General features: G+C 40.2%; 1 long non-coding RNA gene across 1 annotated transcript; it reads left to right on the forward strand.

The window, feature by feature from the left end:
* Nucleotides 1-8: 8 nt before the first annotated feature.
* Nucleotides 9-24,378, forward strand: LOC144583480 (uncharacterized). Its single transcript, XR_013537255.1, has 2 exons — nt 9-17,990; nt 20,292-24,378. It is a non-coding gene; the product is annotated as an uncharacterized LOC144583480 (long non-coding RNA).
* The last annotated feature ends 1,403 nt before the right edge of the window (nt 24,379-25,781 follow it).

Raw genomic sequence — 25,781 nt, forward strand, 5'->3', positions numbered from 1 at the left:
GTGGGTTTTATGGATATACCGCATCTGGATCACAGCTGTTTCTTTCTGGTGGTGGTGAGCTGCAAAATAGGATTTCCTAGTGATAGTGAACCCTCCAGCAAAAGTGCTCCTCCCTGTCCTGCTGAATTCTGGAAATGGGTTTTGGAAGTGGCTAATTATCCACCTGGCACTTAATATTGTTCTTCCCGTTGTTAATCAATGGGCAAAATGCTCTTGTGTACATGTATGTCAACAGAAGTTGATTATGCCATTGTCTGGTGCTGGTAACATTTAATTTAAATTAAGCAAAATTTTCCTTAGTGCCCCTACTACCCAGCAGCTAGGTTCGCTAGGGCTCCCTGTTGCTCTGAGGAAGGCTTTGGGAGATTTTGGACAAGGGGAACTTTTTCAAAGTAAAAGGTAAAAGGTTCCCCTTGACAATTTTTGTCCAGTCGTGTCCGACTCTAGGGGGCGGCGCTCATCCCGCTCTTCAAGCCATAGAGCCAGCGTTTGTCCGAAGACAATCTTTCCGTGGTCACATGGCCAGTGTGATTTAGACACGGAACGCTGTTTACCTTCCCACCGAGATGGTACCTATTTATCTACTCGCATTTGCATGCTTTCGAACCGCTAGGTTGGCGGGAGCTGGGACAAGCAACGGGCGCTCACTCCGTCGTGTGGATTCGATCTTACGACTGCTTGGTCTTCTGACCCTGCAGCACAGGCTTCTGCGGTTTAGCCCACAGCGCCACCACGTCCCAAAGTAAAAGCTCACTACCAAATTTTTGCCAGTAAGATTGGGAATACAGTGGTGCCTCGCTTTACAATCGCTCTGTTTAACGACGAAAGTGCATTACGATGAACTTTTTGCGATCGCAAAAGGATGTTTCCTATGGGGGAATTTCGCTTTGGGATGATCGGTTCCCTGCTTCGGGAACCGATTCTTCGCAAAACGACGATTTTCCAACAGCTGATCGGCGGTTTCAAAATGGCCGTCGGGTAAATAAAATGGCTCCCCGCTGTGTTTAGGGATGGATTCCTCGCAAGACAGGCAGTGAAAATGGCCGCCCTATGGAGGATCTTCACTGGACGGTGAGTTTTAAGCCCATCGGAATGCATTAAACAGGTTTTAATGTGTTTTTATGGGCTTTTTAATTCCGCTTTACGATGTTTTCGTTCTACAGCGATTTCGCTGGAATGAATTAACATCGTAATGTGAGGCACCACTTTACAGGTGGCTATCAGAAAGTAATTTCTGGCTATTAAAGGCTTCCCTCACAAGAGTCTTTACAGTTTTGGAAGGGTAAGAGGATTCCATGGAGGTAAATGGTTGCAACTCCCAACTGGTCTTGGTGTGGCATGCGTGTTACTATGTTTAGTAAGTGTTAATTGTTTATTTGATTTGATGATTTTGTGTTAAATTTTTAATTAAAAAAAACTAATAAAGGCTTCCTCCCCACTCCACCCATCCCAGTCCTTAGGCTCCAAAATGCTTCTCCAGGGCCAAAAGGGAATCCTGTTTCTAATCCTGAAACAAAGGGATATGAAGCTTTTGATTAATTTAAATTGAATGTTACCAGTGCTGGATGATGACATCATTGGCTTCCACTGATGCAGGTTTAAACCAACAGGATTTTCATCAAAGAGTTTGTTGGTAATTATTTCATTATTTGATACACTCATCTGCGAAGATCGTACCCTAACAGATGGGATATAAATACATTCATTAGGTAAATAAGCAGTGGTCTTAACTATGGAATATTTTCCTGTACAGCTCTTGCTTGAATCCTTGCTTGAATCTCAATCTTGCCTCCCTGCTCTCTCCCAAAATTGTGCTTCTCTTCTTCACTCTCCTTTGTGCCCAGTATACTTTTTGGCAGCAACCTTTTAGAAAAATCCCTACATAATGGCCAACCAACTGTATGCTGTCTCTTGCCTGCACACGAAAGAGGCTTCCTGCAGCTTCCAACTCCTCTAGATTTTTATCAGCCACTCACAGCATCCTTTCCATGGCAGCTGCTGCCAGAGGTGAGTATTTCATGTGATGTTTCCTGTTGCAGTAAAAACATTCCTGATAGCGATTTGGAGGCAAACCACTGCCTCTGAGCCTGTACAGGAGTGCTAACTGCTATTCTTTGGTTGTTTTCTATACCAAAAGTGAATACAGTTTTCTTAATTTTGCTATGATTATCCTCACAGAAAACCGCTAGCATTACAGTTTTGTCACAGTTGTAGACATGTTCTGGCCCACTTCTGAGAGAACTAGAGTTCCCATGTTTCCTTTGGGACACTATTAAACCAGTTTGTATTTTTTGTGTTTTACCACTACATTTATCCTACAGGTTCATCTTTTAATTGCTTTTGAACAGTTTGTACTTTCTAAGCATTCATCAAGGTAGCTGCGACAATCAACACAACTCTTTCTTTGTTTCAGTTTTCAAAATTGGCCATAAGTAATGATTTCAGTATTAATCAATTTTTTTGCTTTGGCTATTTTCTCTAGAAAAGTTGCTAGAATCTATTTACCAGTAAGTTACTTGTGAATATGTACTAGTTAAGAATTTCACTCAGCAAATATGTCACTTATATCTGATACTAAGCAGCATGGCCTCCATCACAAGAGACCTCATAGCCATTCTGTCTTTCTAGGATTAATGTTGACAAAATCTCTAAGGATGCATGAGAATTCTCCTGCAGTCAAATTTCTTCATACAGTAATTGGAATGCAAACAACTTGAGATTTTTTTTTAAAAAAATGTAATGGTGAGAAAGTGAAACTGGTAGATTGATCATCCAGGCATCCAGTTTTGAATGTCGAACTCTTCTAGAAGTTCAAATTAGAATCTTTGTGTGATTAATGTTGAATTAAAAATATGCATGTGTTCCAATGTGAGGGGGAGAGGACAAAGTCTAGGCAAAAAGTCTGGAGGTGAAAAAAACAAAGTCTTAGCAAAATGCTAAGAAGGAAAGCTCTAGCGATGTGCACTAGATTCCACCACACTGCCAAAGCTGAAGGTGCTGTATAGCAGTCTTCATCTCAGGCCACAGCCCCCTATTTTCTGCATATTTATCCTTTTTATTCCCTCCCAATCTGGAGACATAAAAATACTGCACAAACCTGAGAACAACTGCATGCAGGTCATCTCCAAATCAGTTTGGGGCAGAGTGGTCCTAATTTGCACGACAAATATATGGATAAAATTTGGACCAGACAAGTTTGCACACCTTTCGAAGCCATTATGTGGCACAAGGAAAAGTTTGGAGTGTACTTTCAAAAGTGTCTTAGTTTGTTTGAGACCAATGAAGGTTGAAAATACAATTTCCTTCTTGAGGAACCATTTTCTCTAGAGCTGTACAGGGTGACTTGTGACCATTCAGATGCTGTTGAGTTAAAACTCTGGCCAGATTTACCCAGTATAACCAGTAATAAGGAATGATGGGAGTCCCTGCCCCAAAAACATCTGGCATGTTCCCAGCTGCCATCCCCACTCTAAGACGTTTCTGGACCAAATGCAAGTTCAGAAGTTGCCACATGCAGTTGAGCAGCTCATATTAACCATGAGGTTTCTCATCTCGGCCATGTAGCTCTTAATAGACAACAAAAACAAGCTCCATAAATATTGAAAAGCCAGCATGTTCCCCTTGGGAAACAGCTAAGCAGTGAGATGTCATCATTCCAGACAAAAAGACAAAGAGTTTGAAGGGCAGAGAGTTAAACTGCTCTTGCTGTATGTCTGAAAAACAATCCTTCCCAGAGAACAACACCTAGTTGTTTCCTCTTTGTGGATCTGATTCTTTATACAGTGGTGCCTCGCTTAACAATTGCCTCGTTTAGCGATGAATTCGCATAACGATGTGTTTTTTTAGAAAATAATATGCACCGTATAACGATGTTTCCTATGGGCGATTTTTGCTTAGCGAAGTTTGGGGCCATGCTTCGCATAATGAATACGATTTTAGGTCCCCTGCTTCACTTAACGATGTTTCTTTTTTCAATTAAAAAAGTGTCTTAGAAGGGTCAAAAACGGTTCTAAATGATTGGATTCGTTAGAGGACCCCCTAAGTCATGTGCAAACCTGATTTGGCTTTGATCTGACTTTTCGTTAATTTATGGTTAATTTTTTTTTCAGCCCAGAGGAACCAATGGACCTGTCAAAATCTGACAGCTCCATGCTTTCCTATGGGGGAGAAAACAATTCGCCATAAATTAACGAAAGTTCAGATCAAAGCCAAATCAGGTTTGCACATGACTTAGGGGGTCCTCTAACGAATCCAAGCATTTAGAACAGTTGCTGAGTCTTCATTATTTTTTTTGTGAATTTTTTCTTCCCCCATAGGAAATAATGGAGCTGTCAGATTTTGACAGCTGTCAAAAGTTGGGGGGAAAAAATTCACCATTAATTAACGAAAAGTCAGATCAAAGCCAAATTAACTTTTGCATCCTTTTTAGAGGGTGCAGAAGCTAATCCAAGCATTTAAAACCATTTTGACCCTTTTCTGACACACTTAAATTTGCAAAAATTGACTTCGCAAAGCCATTGAAATGTATTGAGTCAGCTTCAATACATTCCAATGGAGGAAACATTGTATCGTTTAACGATGTTTCCTATGGGTTTTTTCGCTTAAGGACGGCAATCCTTGCCTATTGGAACGGATTAACCGGTTTCCAATGCATTCCTATGGAAAATGGTGTTTCGCATAACGATGTTTCACATAATGTTTTTTTTTTGTGGAACCAATTAAAATCGTTATGCGAGGCACCAGACTTATCTATTAGTGATTACTGGGACCTCAGTCCAATGTTATTTTTAAATAAGACCACATCAACCTTTGCGTTCTGCTTCACACCTCCACTAAATGCAATGTCAGAGGTAATGGCTGTTTTCTTGGCTTGTGCTTTCAGGCACCATGTGCATTGATGGTGCTGTGTAAATAAACTGTCATAATTACATTAATATTCCACTTCTTAACATTCTTTGACAATCTAGCTCAGGGCTGGGCGACCTCCAGAGGTCTTGAAGGGCTGGCTGCACCTGCTCCTATGATGCCAACCATGAAAACAACATTTTATGATTTCTAATTTTAAAAATCCCCTTGTAGTTGCCGGGGTAATTTTTTTTTTCTTTTTAGAAAACTAGGAAAGTGTGGGGAAACTCAGCAATGTAAGGGGAGCTCTTAAAACATGGCAGAATTATCCCGATGCCCCCAGAAGTCACAGGGAATTCTTGACTCAATTCTTTTTCATTCCCCCCCCCCCACAAAAGGATGGGTTTTGTAGGCAGGGGTACCACAGGGATGCACTTATGATCTGGATGGCACATATTGCCTGCCCCTGATCTAGTCCAGCATGGTAAGAACCCATGGTGGGTATCCATAAAGAAGAGCAGTCTCATAATCTGGCAAGATTTTGTCACTTTGCTTCAGGGATAATAAATACCTGTCAGTTGCAATCTTCCTCGAAAATACTGTCAAGGGCTTGGAGGATCAAGCTATGGGGAAGCACAGAGGAGAATCTGGAGCAGTAAAGACAAACCCTAAAATGATGTGTGGGCATTGGCCTGGGCCTGACTGGGAAGTTTATACTCCCAGCAGGGCCACCAGTAGGGCCAGTCTCACTAGCTGGCATTGTAGTATAAATTCAGTATGTGTAAAGTTTGCTTCACAGTCTCATGATATGCTAGACCAGTGGTTCCCAAACTTGGCTTCCCAGATGTTCTTGAACTAAAACTCCTAGAAGCCTTCACCACTAGCTGTAATGGCCAGGATTTCTGGGAATTGTAGTCCAAAAAAATCTGGGGACCCAAGGCTGAGAAGCACTGTGCTAGAGATAAAAGTGTCAACGCAAGAAACATCAGTGCCCATAATTAGAGCCATGATTACACAACCAGAGAATGACAGTGACTGAAATGCATGTGAGGCCAGAGGGGCATGAAATAAAGAAAATGATGACAGAGATAACTATTTTCTGCATTTCAGTTCTCTCTGACTTAATACGTTGCAATTCCTGCCCTTCTCAGCATCCACCTCCACTTACAACCATACATATGCCTACCTGATGAAGTCATCTCTAGTCCACCACAGCTCATGCTTAATATATGTCTATGGAAGAAACATTTTTTCAGGAGATTTGTTTGTGAAGGCTTCTCTTTCATATACCATTATGTTGTCCATACATTTGTAGGACACTAGCCTCCCCATGGACTTAAGCAGACATGCTCTCAAATAGAAATGTGAGTAAAAAGTCACAGCTGCACTGTCACACTACAATGTACCTTCACTGTTACAAAAAGGAAGATAACTAGTTGTTTTCTGTTCAGTTGCTTCTAACTCTGCTTTTTTTTTCTCAGTGGGTGTTCATGTTTTTTTCAGTGCCAAGATGGCTCCAAGGCTGAGCAGAAGTTTGGTAGCTGGGGAAAAGGAACTTAACCCTTTTCCCTCAAGCCATTTGTATTTTCAAAATTGCTCATGTATACAGTTTTTTTTTCTGTTAGAGAAAAAAATTCAGGAAGCCTATAACTTTTCTTTTGCTGGCAGAACAACAGCTGAAGGTGAAATGATCTGGTTAGAGCATAACTCTACCTTCACCAGCTTTTCACTCAAGCTTGAGGTCACCTGCAGCTGTGCAGTATTTTAAATAAATTACAGGAAATAGATTAGGGTAAATGTGCAATATCAAGGCAACACCAATGCAGAAAGTCAAAGACCAAAACCGAGACACACCATTGCTCATACTAGTAGGTCTGGGATTTGTTAAATCTGCAAGTAAACATTTGATTGCAATATGGGAACCGACCTTTAATCTCTATAGCAACTATTCAAGGAGTTCTTTAACCTAGTTTAGACAGAGACAAATGATGATTAATTGCAGCAGTGTTTAAAGAGGGAATGGCCAATGGCTCAGTAACATCAGCTTCTTGATCTCAGGTATTTTAATCTAAAAACAGGAATTCACATGGGCTCACTTGTAAGCACTGCAGATTAATTCTGAGATAACGAACCTGTTAGCTTCTCATGGACGTAATGCATATGTAGCTCTCTTGCAAGCAACCTATGTCCAAAATAATGACAAGCATATCATCTTTCAGACCTATACAGTTTAATAAATGAGGGCACTGACTCCAGGCAAATGAAGGAATCCACTTAAGAGCATGTTTACTCTTAATTTAATCTCCACTATATTTAGTGAGACTCACTCCCTGGCAAATGTGCATAGCATTGTAGTCATGCTGTCTGGAAGACCTTATCTATTCAAAGACTCTGTTATCTGAACAAAATTATTAAACATGTGCATCATCTAGAAATTAATTTGCAGCTAGTCAAGCATCATGGAGCATTCCTGGAGACTATGTGTCACCTTCAGTAAAGTTCTTGATATATGTGAAAATCCATCTTGGCTTGTATGACAGTTGACTACATTTATAGCCCCTACATTCATGGAAATCATTGTGTGTCCCATACCACATGTCTCCATTTACATGTTACATTCTCAGCTATATTTGAATAGGCACGTGGCAAAATACTGATCAAGACTCTTGGGTATGGTAAATGTATTATTTTAGGAAAAGAAAATTAAAGTACAGTACATCTAAATGATTTAGCTACATGTGAATTTATTGCATGCATATTAAAGAAAGAAAGTATATGAAAGAAAGAAAGAGAGAGAGAGAGAGAAAGAAAGAAAGAAAGAAAGAAAGAAAAAGAAAGAAAGAAAGAAAGAAAAGAAAAGAAAAGAAAAGAAAAGAAAAGAAAAGAAAGAAAGAAAGAAAGAAAGAAAGAAAGAAAGATTAGGCTCTCCCCTAATATGCTAGAAAGGTTATTCTACCATACTCATGACAAGATTAAAACATTGAAAGAAGTTGGATAAAAGATAAATATTTTCAAATTTCACCTAATCAGCCTTCAAGGTAGCCAGATTTCCTGTTCCAAACAATAAATATCTATCCTCAGCTGACCTACAGTTTTATTTCAGTAATTACAACAGAAATACAGTTCCTGTTGTGCTGAATCACTATGTATATTTCAGTGTCAATTTGATGCTATCTCCTGCTCTGTCATCATTTTTCATGCCATCTCCTTGCCAAGGAGTAGACTGCTTAATATCTACAGCTTCGGGCATGTTCAGTCTTGGGCCTTAACCAGTCTCTGAGGGAAAACGTAATGCATGAATGAGGAGCAGCCAACATAAATGCAAACATCTGGAACTTCTTGCATCACCCTGGCAAAACTTATGTTGACATTCAGATGTCACATTCAGAGAGACATTCTGGGCCACTTGCAGAGGTGGAAAAATTTTCCGACAAGCCCATTTGTAATCTCTGGGATTACAATTTCCAAGGCGTAACCAGTGGCCGTGTTAACTGGAGGATTTGCAAACTATTGTCCAAAAATGGAATTTGGAGATTCTGGGAGCTATTGTCCGGGAAAAAAAATCATGTATAAGGCAGAACAACATAATAGGTCCCAAAATGCAGAATTCATGGTTTCATATTTCTACCAAACATTCCAAAGAGGATAGTGATATCTTCAAGAGAGAACTACCTGGAAGTCATGGATGCTAAAGACTTGGAGTGGATTCATTGTACCCCGGAAACTAGAGTCACAAATCTCCACAAACTGTTATGTTTGTCTCCACTGCAACTACCTACATGTACTTGCAGGTATAGTGACTAGTATGGGGTTGGAGATCTTTTGACTTCATTAAATGGATGTATGGTCATTCAGATCCTGATCAAATCACACCCCCTTTCTCAGGGATATATCCTTTTTAGGTTTATCAAGTTAGCAGCATCCAATTTCTTGAGATTTCAGGCCAAAACCTGCCATGACCATATGTGTCTTTCTGATATCAGAGGGAGTGGATCCTTGATTTTGGAAGGCAGGCCAAATAAAGAGACCCAATATCCTAGAAAAAGCCAGCTAACCAGGTAAAATGCCTACTCAGAGCTATACAAACAGCAATAACCATTTTTCTGTGTCTAAACAATGTAGCAAAAATGCATCCTGCAGCTGCAGTGGTTGCTACCATTCCGACTTGGGCTCACATCCCCACATGGCATTATTGACACTACATATAGCATGTGAGGAGATTTCCGGAGTGTGTGTTGGTGTTGATCTTGATGATGGCGGTGGTGGTGGTTGTGATAGACTTACCATCAGTCCGTAGGAGTTTTCTTTAAGATCCTACACTGCTGCAGCCATGACACATGCAAAATGGAGGCTCACAAGTCACCCCAGAATTATGCCACGTTCTGCCTTTTTCTACATGACGTAATAGCCCCAAGGGCATGAACCCACTAGCTCTCTCCCAATAATGCCCCCTTCTCCTGGCTTAGTGGCGTACTTGCCTCACACGCATCTCATACATACAAATTCTGTTGTACAAAACAGGTAAGCTTTAGGGCTTTAAAGCCACCTTACAAACAAAGAGCAAACTGTCTCTCCTTCCAGTGTCATTGGTCCTGACATTTGTCTCTTTGCCCGGAAATCTAGAGAAGAACAAGAAACCTCTGAGACTTCAGCTGGGGCACAGATGCCTCATCACTAAAGTCCTTCCTAGTGGCAGAACCTTGCTAGAGTATAAAGGCCTAAACAAACAAACAAACAAATAAATAGCACAATATACAATTATTTCCAGAATTTTTATTTAAAAGTATGGCTGCATGTCTATTCTGAATTGAACAAGTATTCTTCTCTCTGGTATACTTTATCCAGTGGATTTAGAGGAATATTGTGTTACCTCCAGCATTTGAGACCTGCCCACCTGGACTTCAGAAGTTCCCATGGAGGCCATCTCTCCTCACCAAACTCTTCACCACTGAGACAAGGAGCGTGAGGCTAGCTAGCTCTGGCAGGAACTACCTTCAAAAAGTGCCTGTTGCATCTTGAAATAGCATATGTGTATGTCTATGTCTATGTGTATGCATCTGTATCAGACTGCGTCTGAAGTGTGTATATATGGTTTGTATGTATGTGCATGTATGTGTTTGGGTAACCCTATTCCGCTTAAGATAGCTTCCTATCAACTGATGGTATATAGGCTGTGGGATGGAAAGAGGAAAATCCTGTTCTGTATGATTAGAAACCTCTCTGATTTCAATGTAATGGAGCCCTGTGGCAGTAAAACTCCCTCCCACAAAGTGCCGATGCCTGTTTCTCCAGCCCCAGCTTCTTGCCTTCCTTCATATTTTTATCCTCTAGCTTAGAGGCGTTGGAGAATAAAGGAGAAATTAATGTGGCTGCAGCTCATGCATTATCCTCTTGGGGATGTGATTGATTGGCTGATTGGCTGGCGGCTTCCAGACAACCCTTGGAACAGTCAAGCTTCTCTGCAATCTAAACAGCTATTCAGCAGTAACACAGTTTGGACGAACAATAGCAAGCCAGAGTTTTCCACATGGTGTTCCAGGCCGGTATGGCTCACAAAAGCGATAGCTAGCTGGGCTCACTGGAGAGTTACAGATCAAGGACAACACTCTGTTTTGCTCAACACGCATCTGACAAGCCTTCACAATTTGTTCTGCCTACAGCCCTCCTCCCCCAATGCAAAATACAAAAAAAAACAAAACAAAAAAAACCCCAACTACAATGTGCTACTACTTTAGTGTGTATGTGTGTGCCATTCTATCTAAGGACATTTCCAGTCAGATATCTCTTAGCATTACCAATCAAACAACATGGTGAATCTTTTCTGTCTTTTGCCCCAGGGGATTTTATTTTATTTTTTAGCAGAAAGAAGATCAACTAATTGGGAAAACAGTAAAATTTTACAAAACAGAGAAGCTGATGGGATAATCTGCAAATATACAAAAATACCCTACACTGTTTTATTCATGCCATTTCTGCCATCTATATCTATAAAGTGAATTTCCCCAAAGCAGTTTTAATCATACTGATCCCAGAACCTATCTGTCCTTTTGTTTTTTGTTTTTTTGTGGGGACATTTATTGATGTCACTTTCTGGACAGAATGTGTTACCATCTGTCAAAAAAGGCTAAAGAGCAATCACGAGAATAGCTGGCTTTTATGATCTTTAGTCAGGCCTTCTAAAAAAATAGAGATAGATATTTTTTATGCCTCCTGTTTTTGCTTGCAGAAAACAAATCAGTATCAAATTATGGTGAACGAAAACCTTTATGATGGGGAAGGGCAGATACTTGGCTTTAGACATTCTTAAATGTCACTAAAGTGAGCCAACTGCAAGAGAAAAGAGAAGCCAGAAAGCAATATATTTCAGGAATGAATACTGAAAACCTAAAATTGGCCAAATGCAACATTTGCAGCTGCCAGATTCCTGAGCTGGATTCGTAAAACTAGGAGGGGAATATGAGGAGAAAATGGGTTTGCTCACTTCTCTTTTACAAAGAGAGCATTCTCCCTTAACTGTGGAAATTCCACTAGCGAATGGAAATGGTTGATAAGCTTGTGCCTTGGAACAGAATTATTGACCCTGCCTCTTCCTTCAGGAAGGAAGGGAGGGAAAGAAATCCAATTAAGCAATTTTGGGTGTTGGCCAGAACGATCAAGTATTGATGGTTTCAGAAGAAACTAGAGCCAATGGAAGTAGACAGTTCGTGATGCCATCCATTTGTGTTGGGAATTCAACTGTTTATTAACTCAAAGAAATTAAGAACGTTGTTGAAGCTATTGATACTCTAGGCTACAAATTAAATGTTTGATAGCAATGTTAGATAGATACCCTCTGGCAGTAGTTCAAATTGAGGACTTTCCTTCATAAAAAAGGACCTTACCACTGCTACTGTTGCTACCAAAATTCAGCAGGCAATTCAGCATCTTGAAGGTGCCAGACTATATTCCTGCAGGGAAGAATTCAAGGCAGTGTGTCTAATTCCATTCTGTCGCTAAAGGAAATCATAGGAAGGGGTGAAAAAGCACAGCAAAAACAGTCTTGATACAAGTAGCACAGATGGCAGTGGAGTCTACTATGATTGCCATGTCATGGGGGCACACATAGAGATGCAGGGGCCATACACGGCTAAAATTGAGGTATTGATAATTCCTGCTGTGGAATAACAGAAAACAAAAGCATAGCAAGGCAGCCAGACACTATTGTTTGTGTTTCATACTTTGTAACATCTAGGTTTTATGTGTGCTGCACTTCTTTTATAACATAAAAGAAGAAGGAGCACATTTTGGTGTGTGAAGAAGCACTGCAGCTGTAACCACCATCCTGTCAGTAAATGTTCCCTGATGGGAAGCAGAAAAAGGTTGTCAGGTCTATTAACCTTAACAAATGTAAATACGAACTATGAATGCGGAAAATGCTCCGATTTGAAATGAATTTCATTCTAACAGACTGCTGAGTGAAACAATATGCTGTGCACACAGAAATGCCAGGTTGAAAAATATCAGAACAGGCGATGGCTCCCTCCAAAATCATTTCACTTTCTCTCCTGTCCACATTGTGGGCTAGAAGCTGGCATTTATTTAGCTTGTCAGCAGCATATTCATGACACCACATTCCAGATCTCCCAATCATAGGCTACTTTGCACTTAGCACTAAGCCAGGATTTAGCACCATATGGACTGATCTCAATACACCTGAAGAAAAGCATCGGATTGAGGCACCCACCCTCACCTCTCCTCCTTTCTTTCCTCCTGCATGTCTAGGCAGACGATTTTGGATTAAGGAGCACCAGCTCGATGTTCTCTTCAAAGCAGCACCCCAGATTTGAAAGAAGTTCTAACTAGCTTCTAAACAATCCAATAGTGTGCCAAGGATTCAGATGTTTATTTGAAAGCATAACCTTGGGTTGTCATCTGTTCTTGGACTACAACTGCCAGAAATCCTGGCCAGCACAGCTTCTGGGAATTTTAGTGTAAGAACATCTGGGGACCCAAGGTTGGGAACTACTGTTCTGGCACACACCCTCAAAAACAGGCATGTTCCATGGCCATCTCACCAGTTCTTGAGCCGAAGAATAAATGAAAAAGAAACTGAAAGACTGAATAGAGTCAAGCCACATCTACAAAATGAATGAATGAATGAATGAATGAATGAATGAATGAATGAATGAATGAATGAATGAATGAATAAAAAAATCAGGTGGCCAAGTATCATGTCTGTTTCTTTACTTCACTCTGTTTATTTATCATCTGCCTGCCAGGAATCTCAGTGTGATATACAATAGGTAGAAACATTCTCTAGAAGAAGTGGAAGATGTCACCTCCAAATATTCAGGAACTCTTTGGGCTTGCACATTAAAAGAAAAAGCCAACCTTTCTTGGCAAAGTGGGGTGAGCCTGCAAGCGGCCACAAAACTTTGAAATGTCACTTTACGGGAAGACTTCCTTGAGTGTTTTCTTCACACGTAAACTTTACACCTGCGCTAAGTGGCCATGGGCACGGTAGGTCTCCTCTGTGGTGTGATTTCCTTGCCTATGCATGTGGAGAGCAATTGTCTACAAGCTACAACTTACTGCATACTTCCTGAAGATTTACCTCAAGATTTTACCACCCTGTTTTTCTGGTCCTTTAAAATTGCAGAGGAGCCTCCACAGATAAAGGAGGCTCTCCTTTGCAGACAATGTCACTGCATGGGTAGAGAGGATGATGACAGTGGTGACAAACAACACAGTTCAGTCATCCATATTGACCTCCTTGCATGTAGAGCTGACATGTGAGGAGAATGTCTGAATAACTTAGGGAGGGGGAGGACAACATTGTGAGGAAAGGGAAAAAGGCAACTGGCTTATTCAAGCAACTTACAGTATCCCAGAAGAAAATAAATAAATTAAAGGACACATGCCAGGATGATTAAAAAATGTTTCTATTTACCAATAAATTATGCAAGTTTAGCATAAGCAGCTAGCCCAGTACTATGACTATTAGCACTATACAGCAAATCATGTAAAGAGTGGGATATAGAAATGATGTTGAAAATATGCTAACAGTGCCATAAAAGTCCTGTACAAAATTTGTTGACACTCTACATCAACATGCTGCTGTTACAGTGAGGAATGCACTGCAATCTTTCATTGCAGTTTCCAGTCATTACTTTTCTCCTGACACTGGGTCAAGTGGCAATGATCTGAGAAGCCTGCAGAGGTATCTGGCATTGTAAAACAACCAAGCATGTGAGACATTTTGCCATAAAAAGACAGGAAAGAAGATATTAAAATAGTAATGGTAAAGGTATCAAATGGTGTGTGTGTGTGTGTGTGTGTGTGTGTGTGTGTGTGTGTGTGTGTGTGTGTTTGTGTGTGTGTGTGTGTGTTTTAGTAGCATCCAAACGGAAGCAGATTTCCATATGAAATACTTGCTTGCAGTGCTTCTTGAGACATTAAGTGCTTTTTAATAATGTATTCCTGTTTGGACAGATAGCATTCAATTTTATTTCTATCCATTATTATTTTTACAGCTGTGCTTTATTATCTGTGTCAGCTGCAATAAGGCCCTATAGCCAAAAGGCAGTCTAGAAATGTAAAAATAAATAGACGGATATTGTGGAGCTAGGGCAGCTTTTCAAAAGAGCAGCTAACAGTGCAATTTTATACATTTTTTTGGGAAATAATTCCTGTTGAGTTTAGTGAGTGCTGTACTAAGGAAATGGGCATAGGGTTCTAGCCTACAATGAAAGTTATTTGTGTTAATGAGACAGGCAGTTTTAAGTTTAAATGTGCAGAGAAACAAAATGGGCTATTTGTACTTTTCTCAGATTTAATATCTGAGCATAGAAATCTTATTTTGTCCTTTTATGTCCCCATTTGATAAATGGAAATATTTATAGAAGTCTAGTTTATGGATATAGAGATGGAGCTGTATTTGTACCTATACTTTTTATTTTCCAAGCTCCTAATGGTGACTGAAATCTTGTTCTGCAATAGCCATGCCACAGCTGTTTCAGGGCAATAAAAGGCTTCTTAAAGGCCCTCAGCTTTCATGGGTCCCCAGGGAGATACTTTGTCCTGGGGCTGTGGAACAGGAGGGGGAATAATGTGAAATGTGTTAAATCCCAGGCAGCTTGGCCATTGACTACACTAGTGATGGGATTCTAGGACTATCATGTGACTAGTGCTATTCATCTGTGAATATATATGTATTCCAGTGTTTGAAATGCCAAAAAGCTAGCGCAATGGCCAGTATCCTATTATAATGTGAGAATAATTGCATGAGCATTATTCTCTTCAGGCAAACTTTCCCTCAGTGAATGGCTGCCGAATGGGGTTTTTAAAAAATGGATTGTTGTACCTTACTTCATTTAATGTATTTTGGTGATCTCTTTATGTGTTTTGGTATTATATTCATTGATCCTTTTAGTATTGTATGCGTATTGTTACTAAATACTGTCCTTTATTGGTTGTAAGCCACCCTGAATCCTTCTTAAGGAGAAAGGCAGGTTAAACATATTTTAAATATATAAACAAACAAACCGGTTGCATGACCAGTCTCATAAGCAGAATGAGACCTGGCTTGCAAAGGAGAGCCTGCTGTAACAGGGAGAAGGCTCCTGCAATCACATTTTTATGGATGCTGGCTGTTATGTCGCGTGATTTTGTCTCAGGGCTACTGACTTCAGATAAAAGATCATATTCAGCAGATGACCAAGAGGACTATGAGCAGTGTTGCTTTATTAGTTACATGGATGGTGATGGCTATAAATCAAACAAGTTGTTATATCCTTTGTATTTCTAAATAGTGGACAAACTTGCAGTATTTAAAATCGTTTATTTAAATAAATTAACTGAAATGATTCAAAGAAAATAGTACCAATTTTGGAGGCTTATCTTGATTCAAAAGTGTTGCAAAGTAATGGAATTCAAAATAGTTGTTTTACCTTCAGTTATTTAGCTGGGAATGAATCCCAAGATCGTATCCTCAAATTGAAATCTATGAGACTGATTTCTAGGTAGACACATAATGGATTGTACTAGAGTTGGACCCCCATATCTGCAGGATCAATACCCACAATTTAACTTATTTGTGGTTTAACACAGCCCTATGTACAACAGATATGGGTGCCCTGCTTGTAATCTTTGTCCCTGCCTCTTTGTGTGTTGAATATAGGATTCCCTCATATCCTCAGTTTCAGGCAACCATGGTAGATTGAAGAACTGATTCCCCATAGATATGGGGGTTCTACTGCATTAGAAATATTAGAATGGTAAGGGATGTTGTGAATCATTCAGATTTTTAAAAAACTTTCTTAGTTTTTTTTTTTCATTTCCTCTGTTAGCTGTTAGGTTTGGTTGTTTCTTGTATTGTGTTTGCTCCTCACCCTTTATGATTCTTTGATCCCTTTTTATCAGATGGTGGGAATCTTTCCAATATCTTGTGGTGTGGTGCCAAAATACTTGGATCAAGAGATGCGGTAGTGTGAGGGGCCACTTACACAGTGATGCAAACAAGAAATATATTTGTAAAGGACACAGATTAATATAAAATGATTTAAGCATAAATACAAGACATCTTGCCACAATGGGAAAGACTGCGACCAGGTGATCTGTGTATTTGCTTTCTGTGCTGGGGATGGCCAAACAGGATGGCCAGCTTCAAGGTCTCGGACTTCCCTTCTTACTAGTCTTTATTTCTGAAGTAATAAAATATTATGATTTTTCAGGTACAACAGTGGTCCTTAACCTGTGTTACACATACCACTGGTGGAAACCAGAAACAGTCCAGATAAAGGACCAGGTTTTCATAGCAATTACAAGCAATTAACTTCTCCTCAGTATGCTCATCCTCCTGCCATGTGTCATCTCCTACCATCTAAACTTATCATAGATTTCCATCTCTGACCTTTTGGTATGTTAATAGCAGCTTTGGACCCATAGTGCCTCTCCAGATCTCTCCTTCCTTTTGCTCACCAACTTAGGTAAATTACAAATTTGACGAAAGAATATCCATAAAGAAATAAATGCCCTTCTCAGAAAAATACTGGCTTTTTGTTTGTTTGTTTGTTTGTTTCTACTGGGTCCCAAAATTTTGGCTGGCATAGCTAATGGTGAAGGCTTCAGGGGTTTTAGTCCAAGAACATCTGGGAACCGCTGCTCTGTAGAACCTCTGTGCCTTTAACCGATCCATGACAAGGCAGAAGTCTGACTTCTTTCCCTTCTCTTTGCTGTTCTTAGACATTCAGTTTGTGACCCTCTGAATTTCTGTTTGCAGCTCTGCAGCTCTTTAAATGCTCAGAGCACCTATAATCCGAATGTTGAAAAGATGCCTTATATTCGGACAATTAAAGAGAAGTACCTCAGCGGCATTTTCCAAATTTCAGACACATATCTGAAGTGATTCTTGTGGTAATTCCAATAATGAAGAAAAATAATGGGACAGTAATTGGGAGGAAGCAACCCAGAGTTAGAGCTGAGACCCATCTAGGTATACTTATACATTATCTAAAACCTGGTCCTTTATCTAAATGGAAGGAGCTGTGTCATTAAAAAAGACCAAAAAAAAGACATTAGGTGTACATAAAACTGCACATGCTAATTTATACATAGAGATGAAAAATTAGAGATGATTTTTATGATTTAAAAGGAATTACAATTCAAATCACTTGAGGGGGGATAGTCACCTGCCAGGTCTGTTATACAGATGTTCATTGTGGGTGGCCCACTTCAAGATCTCCCTCCTTGAGATTCTTCAGCTGAAATCCTGTTGCTTAGCATAGTAAGGTAAAGATAAAGGTTCCCCTTGACATTTAGTCAAGTCGTGTCCGACTAGGGCGTGGTATTCATCCCCGTTTCCAAGCCATAGAGCCAGTGTTTGTCCAAAGACAGTTTCCATGGTCATGTGACCAGCATGACTAGACATGAAATGCCATTACCTTCCCACTGAGGTGGTCCCTATTTATCTACTTGCATTTGCATGCTTTCAAACTGCTAGGTTGGCGGGAGCTGGGACAAGCGATGGGAGCTCAGTCTATCAGGTGGATTCGATCTTACGACTGTTGGTCTTCTGACCCTGCAGCACAGAGACTTCTGCGATTTAACCTGCAGCACCACCACATCCCATCATACTATATTAGTCCCACTGAATCAATGTCTATTTGGTGAGTCAACTCCTCTGTCTATTCCATTAATTCAAATGGGTCTTTTCTTGTTGAAGCTTAATTTGCAACTAGAGTAGGTGCATTTGCATCAACAGAATTTGATTCAATAGACCTGCTCTCGTGCGATGTCCTACAAGAAGCAACAGGATTTCAACAACTATCATTAAATCAGACTTTGGTCAAATGAAGGGCCCCTTTAAAAAGAGAGAGATGGTCCTCTGGCAGTCCTTCAAATGGAGGACTGCCAGAGTCCTAAAAAAGGTCATATGACTATTGTGATGTTCACCCGTGCCCTGGTTTCTTTTTCTCAACCCAAGGGCTCACACTGGTGATGTTCCCTCTTTCTTTCGTTGCCACCAGTGGATTTCTTTATCCACGCTGTAAAGCAGTGGTTCTTAACCTTTGTTACTCGGATGCTTTTGAACTGCAACTCCCAGAAAACCCAGTCAGGACAGCTGGTGGTGAAGGCTTCTGGGAGTTGCAGTCCAAAACTCCTGAGTAACCCAAGGTTAAGAACCAGTGCTGTAAAGGACTTGAGTCTGACACTGGCTGCCAACAACAGAACTTGTTTATTAAAGGGTATTTTAGAGTAATTCAGAATCACAGAAGTTCTTTATTCATTTCATGGACTCAAAATCACTGAAATATTATATATTATGTCGTACATTCAATCACTTCCTGTTTTAATTATTCACTTCAAACAGTTTATCTTTATCAGTTACAGTTCTCATTCTTTCTTTGACTATCTCTCTCTCTGCAAACCTCTCACCTCCTCTTCTCACTCACTCTTCCTCTCTAACTGCTCCAACTGACTCTCTGCCTCCGCCCCTCCTGTCCTCTCATAGGCTATGCAAATGAGCTCCAGCTATGAGTGACAGGTGTAACGTAAGGGCATCCGTCACAATTATCTTAATCCCAGGGTTTGGTTTCGATTGGTTTTGGAGTCTTAGCCTATATACAGATAAGTGAGGCAGCAGCAATGTAGGAAGCATATTTGGGAGAAGCATGGAATTGATTTATATTTCATAGTTTCTCTTTTTGCTCATTTCTACAGATATTGTGTTAGCGTACAGGAAATAATAAAAGTAATTCACTGAAAACATTCATCACTGAAAGTGCCTCTCTATGAAACTTATGTTCCACTTTCCTTCCAGAGAGGACAGATGTTCAAAAAGTGGTTGATGCTTGGGAGGAAATGCTGAAGTACTTTAAAATCTAATTAGAATTATAGTGGGAATGTTAGAGGAATTCCACTTATTTAAAATACCCAATTTTATGGAATAAAAGCCTCATGGTCTTGTCCTAAGACTTACTGTGTTATCAAATCGGTGCTTAATAGAGATGTATATACTCTTTTGCCAATTTAAGAGCACAAGCCAAAGCATTATCTCAGCAGTATATTATACTTCTATGTTCAGCCAGACATTTTTGCTAAGGTCTCTGAATCTCAGCACGACTAACAGTGCAATCCCAAGCAAGTGTACTCTGAAGTTAAGTCTGACTGTTTCAGTGGTGTTTACCCCCAGGGAAGTGTTTTCAGGATTGAAGCCTCAGGCAATCTGTCTTGCAAGATTAAATTTATTTTTGCTCTCATTGGAGGCTGTAGAAACATTGATCAAGAATTTAAACCGGTTTGCTTGAGGGAATTCCAAAGTGCAGTAATATGCAAATAGCCACATGAAAATCTCCACTTATTCATGAGCAGATTATTTCTCAAAATTTCTCCACCAGCAGTTTATTGGATGATGTTCACCTTTAGCAGTGACAAGGGTCAGCTGCTCTCTTTTTAATTTTTTTAGCTGTTTCCCCTGTCCTTTTGATGCTATAGTGTATGGTAAAAATCAGCAACTGTGCAGAGGCAAGTTGGACACCATTTTGCATCCTCCATAATGTTCAGTCAAAAAATTGTGGCATTGCACTAAATGATGGAGAATATTGGGGAAACTATGCAATGGCCATCCTTTTCCAGGGGAGGAATGTGGGTGAGAGGAAAATACACGGCATAGGTTTCCTCAGAAATAATGTCTCCTGTGGAATTTTGATTCAGCTCATGTTTAAGAGGATAGGAAAGCAACAGGATCCAAACACTTAATTTTATGGAAGTGGTTAAGAAGCCCCCACAAAATAATGTGTCATTACTGTGTCATTTTCTAAGCAGATGATCACGTTGCTCATTAATTTTTTATTTCCAGTTGGGGGGGTGTCATCTAGAAAACTAAGGAAATGGCTTTAAATGGGCAAGCGGTGTCACCAAAGGAAGATTAATGTGCTTTCATTACTCTTAATATTAATGTCTTACAGGCAACATTGTTACCATGAACATGATACTTTGAAGCTTTGAAGAGAATAAACATTGCTTAAGCCATTGCAGGCATCAAGTTCCAAGCTGCATAGTACAGTGGTGGCTCGACTTATGAACTTAATTGGTTCCAGAACTCCGGTCGTAACTCGAAATGGTTGTAAGCTGAAGCACTATTTCCCATAGGAATGCAATGAAATGCAATTAATCCATTCTGGCCGAAGGAAAAAAAATAACCAAAAAACCCAACAACAGAAACGCGATTAATCCTGAAAGGGGGGGAGGGTGGAGAAAGAAAAGCAAACAAACCCTGCAAGACCCATCGGAAATGCAAAAAAAGCAAAGCAGAAAGCAAACAAAGCCCGCAAGATCCATCGGAAATGGGGGGGGGAACCCAATAGCAAACAAACCCCAGAAGACCCATTGGAAATGGGGGGAAAAACCCAAAAAGCAAACAAACCCTGTAAATCCCATTGGAAATGGGGGGAACCCCCCAAAAAAACAACTCCCTGAAGACCCATCACAACATAGAAACATAATCCCAGCACCCAGCCCAAAAGCATGCTGCAAAACCCACCCAGAACACTTTTTTAAAAGTAGAAAGTAGCACCTTACCAGGCAGTCCGAAGCCTCCTCCAATCACACACTCGCTAACTGCTGGGGCGAAAGAGCTACAAAGAAGCAGTCTCTTCGCCACCAATGGTTAGCAATTTGAATTCCCTGCCTTCCCCGCCCCCCCGGCTTTTTCTGGTTGTAACTCGAAGCTCCAGCCGCAAGTCGAAGCAAAATTTTGCAGTCAGAGCTGATCATAACTTGAAATGGTAGTATGTCAGGATGTTTGTAAGTCGAGGCATGACTGTATTACTAAATAAAGCATGGGATTCAGAAATATTTGTATAGGTGGAAAGGGAAACCACTGAGGATATTTAAAGCCAGTTCGTTTGCTAGTTCATTTTCTGTGAGTTTCTTGTATGGAATGCTATTTTCCAAAACTCGTACACAACCTTTTTGCAAATATGATTAAAAGTATTTATGCCATAAACATCTTCTTGTTTTGTAAGGATGGCTTTCAAGACACATTTGAAAATCCTTGGAAATGTGCTCATTGGTCCTCCCACCGAGTAACAGAGCTTCTGGCTATAGGTTTAAGGACAATGATGGGTCGCCACCATTTTAAATTTCTCACAATATCCCTAAGGTAGTCTCAGTCTGGAAAATTTAAAATAGGGTCTCACAGGCTGGGCTTTTAGTATCAGAGGCCCACAGTACCTATGGTGGGTACCTCTGAGGCACTGTGACCTTTTCAGCTGTCTGGGCTTGTTATAAGGTTAATGTTTGCTTCTTAAACGTCATCTCAAAGACCTGAACATTCTTAATTCTATTTGCTATCAGAAAAATTTACTAGAGATACTGGCTTCCATCCCTATCAAAATATCCTTATTTATTATGGACATTTCCAATAAAGAGATGACCTCTTGTTTAGCTTTTTGATAGCTCACAGTGAATATTTTGACAAGCCTGAAGGTGTTTTTTCCTGTAAGCTGATAGTTTTTGATGATGGATGCCTACTTTACCAAAGTGCCTAGCCTATTAAGAAATATGCACATTCCCTTAATGGATGAAGGAAGGGAAGAAAACCACTTCGAACTGGGGTGGGCGAAGGCTGAGGAAGATTTTGTTTTCCTTTATTAAGAGTTTCCAGAAGTTGGCAAAGACATGGTATGGTATTTGTTTGGGAAGGAACAAAAATTGTTTTATTATCCCTCATGCTCAGCTCATACTATATTTGCCATCAGAATTTTTGCTGTCTTCTCACCCATTCAATCTTTGCAATGCCCATCCTAAGAGTTCAGGTGGACTCTACAACTAGCTTTCTTCAGTTTCTGAGATTTTTTAGTGGCCTCATAAAGTTATTATCCACCATTGTTTTCTCATTTTGCACAAAAACCACACCACTTTTTCCCTTTTCTTTCTAGTTTCTGCTGTCAACTATGATGGGATGCCATTTAGAGCAGCCATTCTCACCTTTTTTTGGAGTCATGGCCATAAACACGTACGAAAGTAATATAGGCCAAAACAGAATTGTATAACTTGCATAATGAACCTTAGAAGTTGGAGTGTGAAGAATTGTGTCCAGTCTGTGCCCCCCACCCTCAAATGTGCCAGGCCCCTCCTGGGGCCGTATGTCCCCTGTTCATAATGGCTGATCTAGAGCACAAAGGATCCTTTTATAGTCATATTGCTGGTGAACCAATACTTTTCGCTAGGCCTTCAGTCATCTGCTGCTCTTTTACATGCCCATACAGGAACAGAAGGACGTTAATTTACCAAGAAAAAGCATTTTGTATCTGTGAGGGATTTGTACAAGGAGATCAATCTCAATTCAATTTAAAGAGCAGCTTATTGGCAGACAAACCTTGTACTCCATATCCTTGTACAACTGACTTCTGGTTTAAATTGTATGCAATAATGTCATCTGAATCCAGGTGCCCTCGCCTTGCAGATATCTGCCCCTGAATGTTGGTTCTATTTAATGACATGTGGTAAAGACATCTGGCCTATAGCTTTTTTGCTAATGTTTTGTAGGAGTGTACATATTCACTGTAGAGCAATAAATGCAGTCATAACAACATGCTTGCAAGTTTCAGTATATTCTAGAGTACAGCAATCAAGCCAGTCAGGGGATTCCAAGGCAGTCTGATAAGAAGCTGCCTTATAAAGGAACAATAGTTGGCTGGATAGCTTTGTGGTTTAGGTATCCGACTGTAGAGCCAGAGGCTGGGAATTCAATTCCCTGTTGTACCTACAACAGTAGAGCCAGCCTGTATGGCCTTGGGGGAAACCGCACAGTCCCAGGGCATCTCCAGAAGAAGGGAATGGTAAACCACGTCTGGGTTACTATAAATCAGAACTGAATTGTTGGCATATTATGATGATGATGATGATGATGATGATGATGATGATGATGATGATGATGATGATGGAACAGTCTTCCTATTGGAGTGCTCCAACACGGGTGGCATTCATGAAGCATCTCTCAGATAGATTTGATTTGGATTTCTGTATTGAGCAGGGTTTGGACTTGATGGTCTTTTAGGCCCCTTTCCAACTTGATTATTCTATGATTCTATTTGTCCAGGTAGTCCAACATTGCCTCTTCAACACAAGTTTCTCCTTTTTTTGTTTTTGTTTTTTTGCTACTGAAGACTTTGTCATTCCAAAATCAGACATCCTGTGTGTGGAAAATGTTTGTGTGCTTCACTGGATTTAGGAGCCTCATGATCCAGTGTCTAAATTCTGTTTTTACACCAGGACCCTTGTGGCACTGTGGTTAAACTGCTGTACTGCAGCCAAAACTGTACTCATAACCCAAGGTTCAACCCCCATGAAGCCATCTCAAGGTTAATTCAACCTTCTGTTCTTCCTGGGTTGGTGAAATGAGTATCCAGCTTGTGGGGGGGGGGCAGCAATGTGTAGCCTGCATAATTAAATTGCAAACCGTCCAGAGAGTGCTTTAAGCACTATGGAACAATATATAAGCAGCACACTTTGCTTTCTTTTGAATTATCGCCTATCTCTTGGGGGGGGTGCAGGATTCATCTTAGAGGTCAGATATTGGATGTATTTTAGGAGACAGGACTTTTGGCAAAATTTAGCCCCAAAAGATATATTTGTGGGTAGTGTGTATTTCCAGGAGCGCATCTGGGAGAGGAAAGTCTAAGGTGAGTGATTGATCCACATACTCTGTATGCATCTTGGCTCAAGCAAGTAGTCAACAACCTGAAATGCTGGCAAATTCTTTCAAAAAAGGAAGAAAAAGAAAAACATTATTCACAAATCCATTTGTCAGATATGAGTAAATTTGACCACGTTTCCCGAGTCCACGCTCACCTGTATTGGTTATTTGTGACATTCAGGGCCAGGTTCAAAGTTTTGGTTCTTGCCTATAAAGCCCACCATGGTTTGGCCCCTCATTACTTGCCAGATTGTTGTAAGCTGCCCAGAGACCTTTGGGTAGTGTGGGTGGCATATAAATTGAACAAACAAACGAAGAAAGAAAGAAAGAAAGAAAGAAAGAAAGAAAGAAAGAAAGAAAGAAAGGAAAGAAAGAAAGAAAGAAAGAAAGAACCTTCTCCCAAGAACCTCAACCTGTGCCACCAGATCCTTGCAGCCCATGCTCCTATGTGTTGCCATGCCAAGGGAGGCTAGAAAGGCATCCTCCAGAGACCATGCCTTCTTGGCTGTGGCACTAGCCTGTTGGAATGGGCTTCCAATTGGCCTACGCTTGGCCCCGTCCCTCTTGATTTTCAAGAGGTTGCTTAAAACTATGTTTTTAAAGAAGTATTCAGTGGCCCCCTCTTATGAATTTGCCAGATTCTACCCATCTGATCACTGCCGATACTTTTGACATATATTTGTTCATGTTGTTTATTGATTTGTCTTTTTCTTGCTATTTTGTTTGTTTGTTTGTTTGTTTGTTTGTTTACAATATTTTTAGCCACACCATTACCAGTGGCTTCTGGGCGGCATACAACAATATTAAAACTTAAACTTTTCCTTATTGCTTTCTTATTGTGTTTGCTTTACTTGTCTGTTAGCCACTCAGAGTAGTGCCTCCACTAATTGGGTGGTATCAATCAATCAATCAGTCAGTCAGTCAGTCAGTCAGTCAGTCAGTCAGTCAGTCAGTCAGTCAGTCTGTCTGTCTGTCTGTCTGTCTGTCTGTCTGTCTGTCTGTCTGTCTATCTATCTATCTATCTATCTATCTATCTATCTATCTATCTATCTATCTATCTATCTATCTATCTATCTATCTATCTATCTATCTATCTATCTATCTATCTATCTATCTCTAGTGTGAAGAGGAACATGTTTTATGGCCCATGTTAAGTGATACGGAACCTTTCAGAAAGCAAAGACCTAACTCAAGGCTTCCATAATTGAATAAATAGGCCTACAGATGCCTGAAGCCCATAGTTTTTAATTAGACAAGCTAGTAAAGGATGTTTAGTTGCTGTAAGATGGAAGTGTTATCATCAATCAGACACACACTATAACCTGGGCATCTTCCTCCTGAAAACAAGTATTGATTTGACATAGTGCTGATATGATACGATGTAAAACTGATGGCATAATTTTATACAGTATTAGATTAGGGCAAAGCAGCCAGGTTTCCAATCTAATTATGGCTGCAGAGCTGATGGAAAAACTTGTATACTGTGCCACCGCCTTGACAAATGCTTTATGATAATCCACTTAGATTGAAATTAATCCCAGTAAAAGAGAAAGAGTGTGTTTGATCTTCTGGGCCCCCTCCAGGTCTGTCACTGGGTACATAGGATGCTTCTAAATTGGAAAATGAGCTTGTTCTTGTTATATCATGGCATGTATTTGTGTGGACATTTGGGAATTTGATGATGTTCCCCTCCTGAGTGGTTTAAGAATTTGGAGATAGCCCCTTAGATCAGTACTTATTTCATTTTTTTATTTTC

Source organism: Pogona vitticeps, chromosome 6 (genome assembly GCF_051106095.1).
Source record: "Pogona vitticeps strain Pit_001003342236 chromosome 6, PviZW2.1, whole genome shotgun sequence".
NCBI classification, from domain to species: domain Eukaryota; kingdom Metazoa; phylum Chordata; class Lepidosauria; order Squamata; family Agamidae; genus Pogona; species Pogona vitticeps.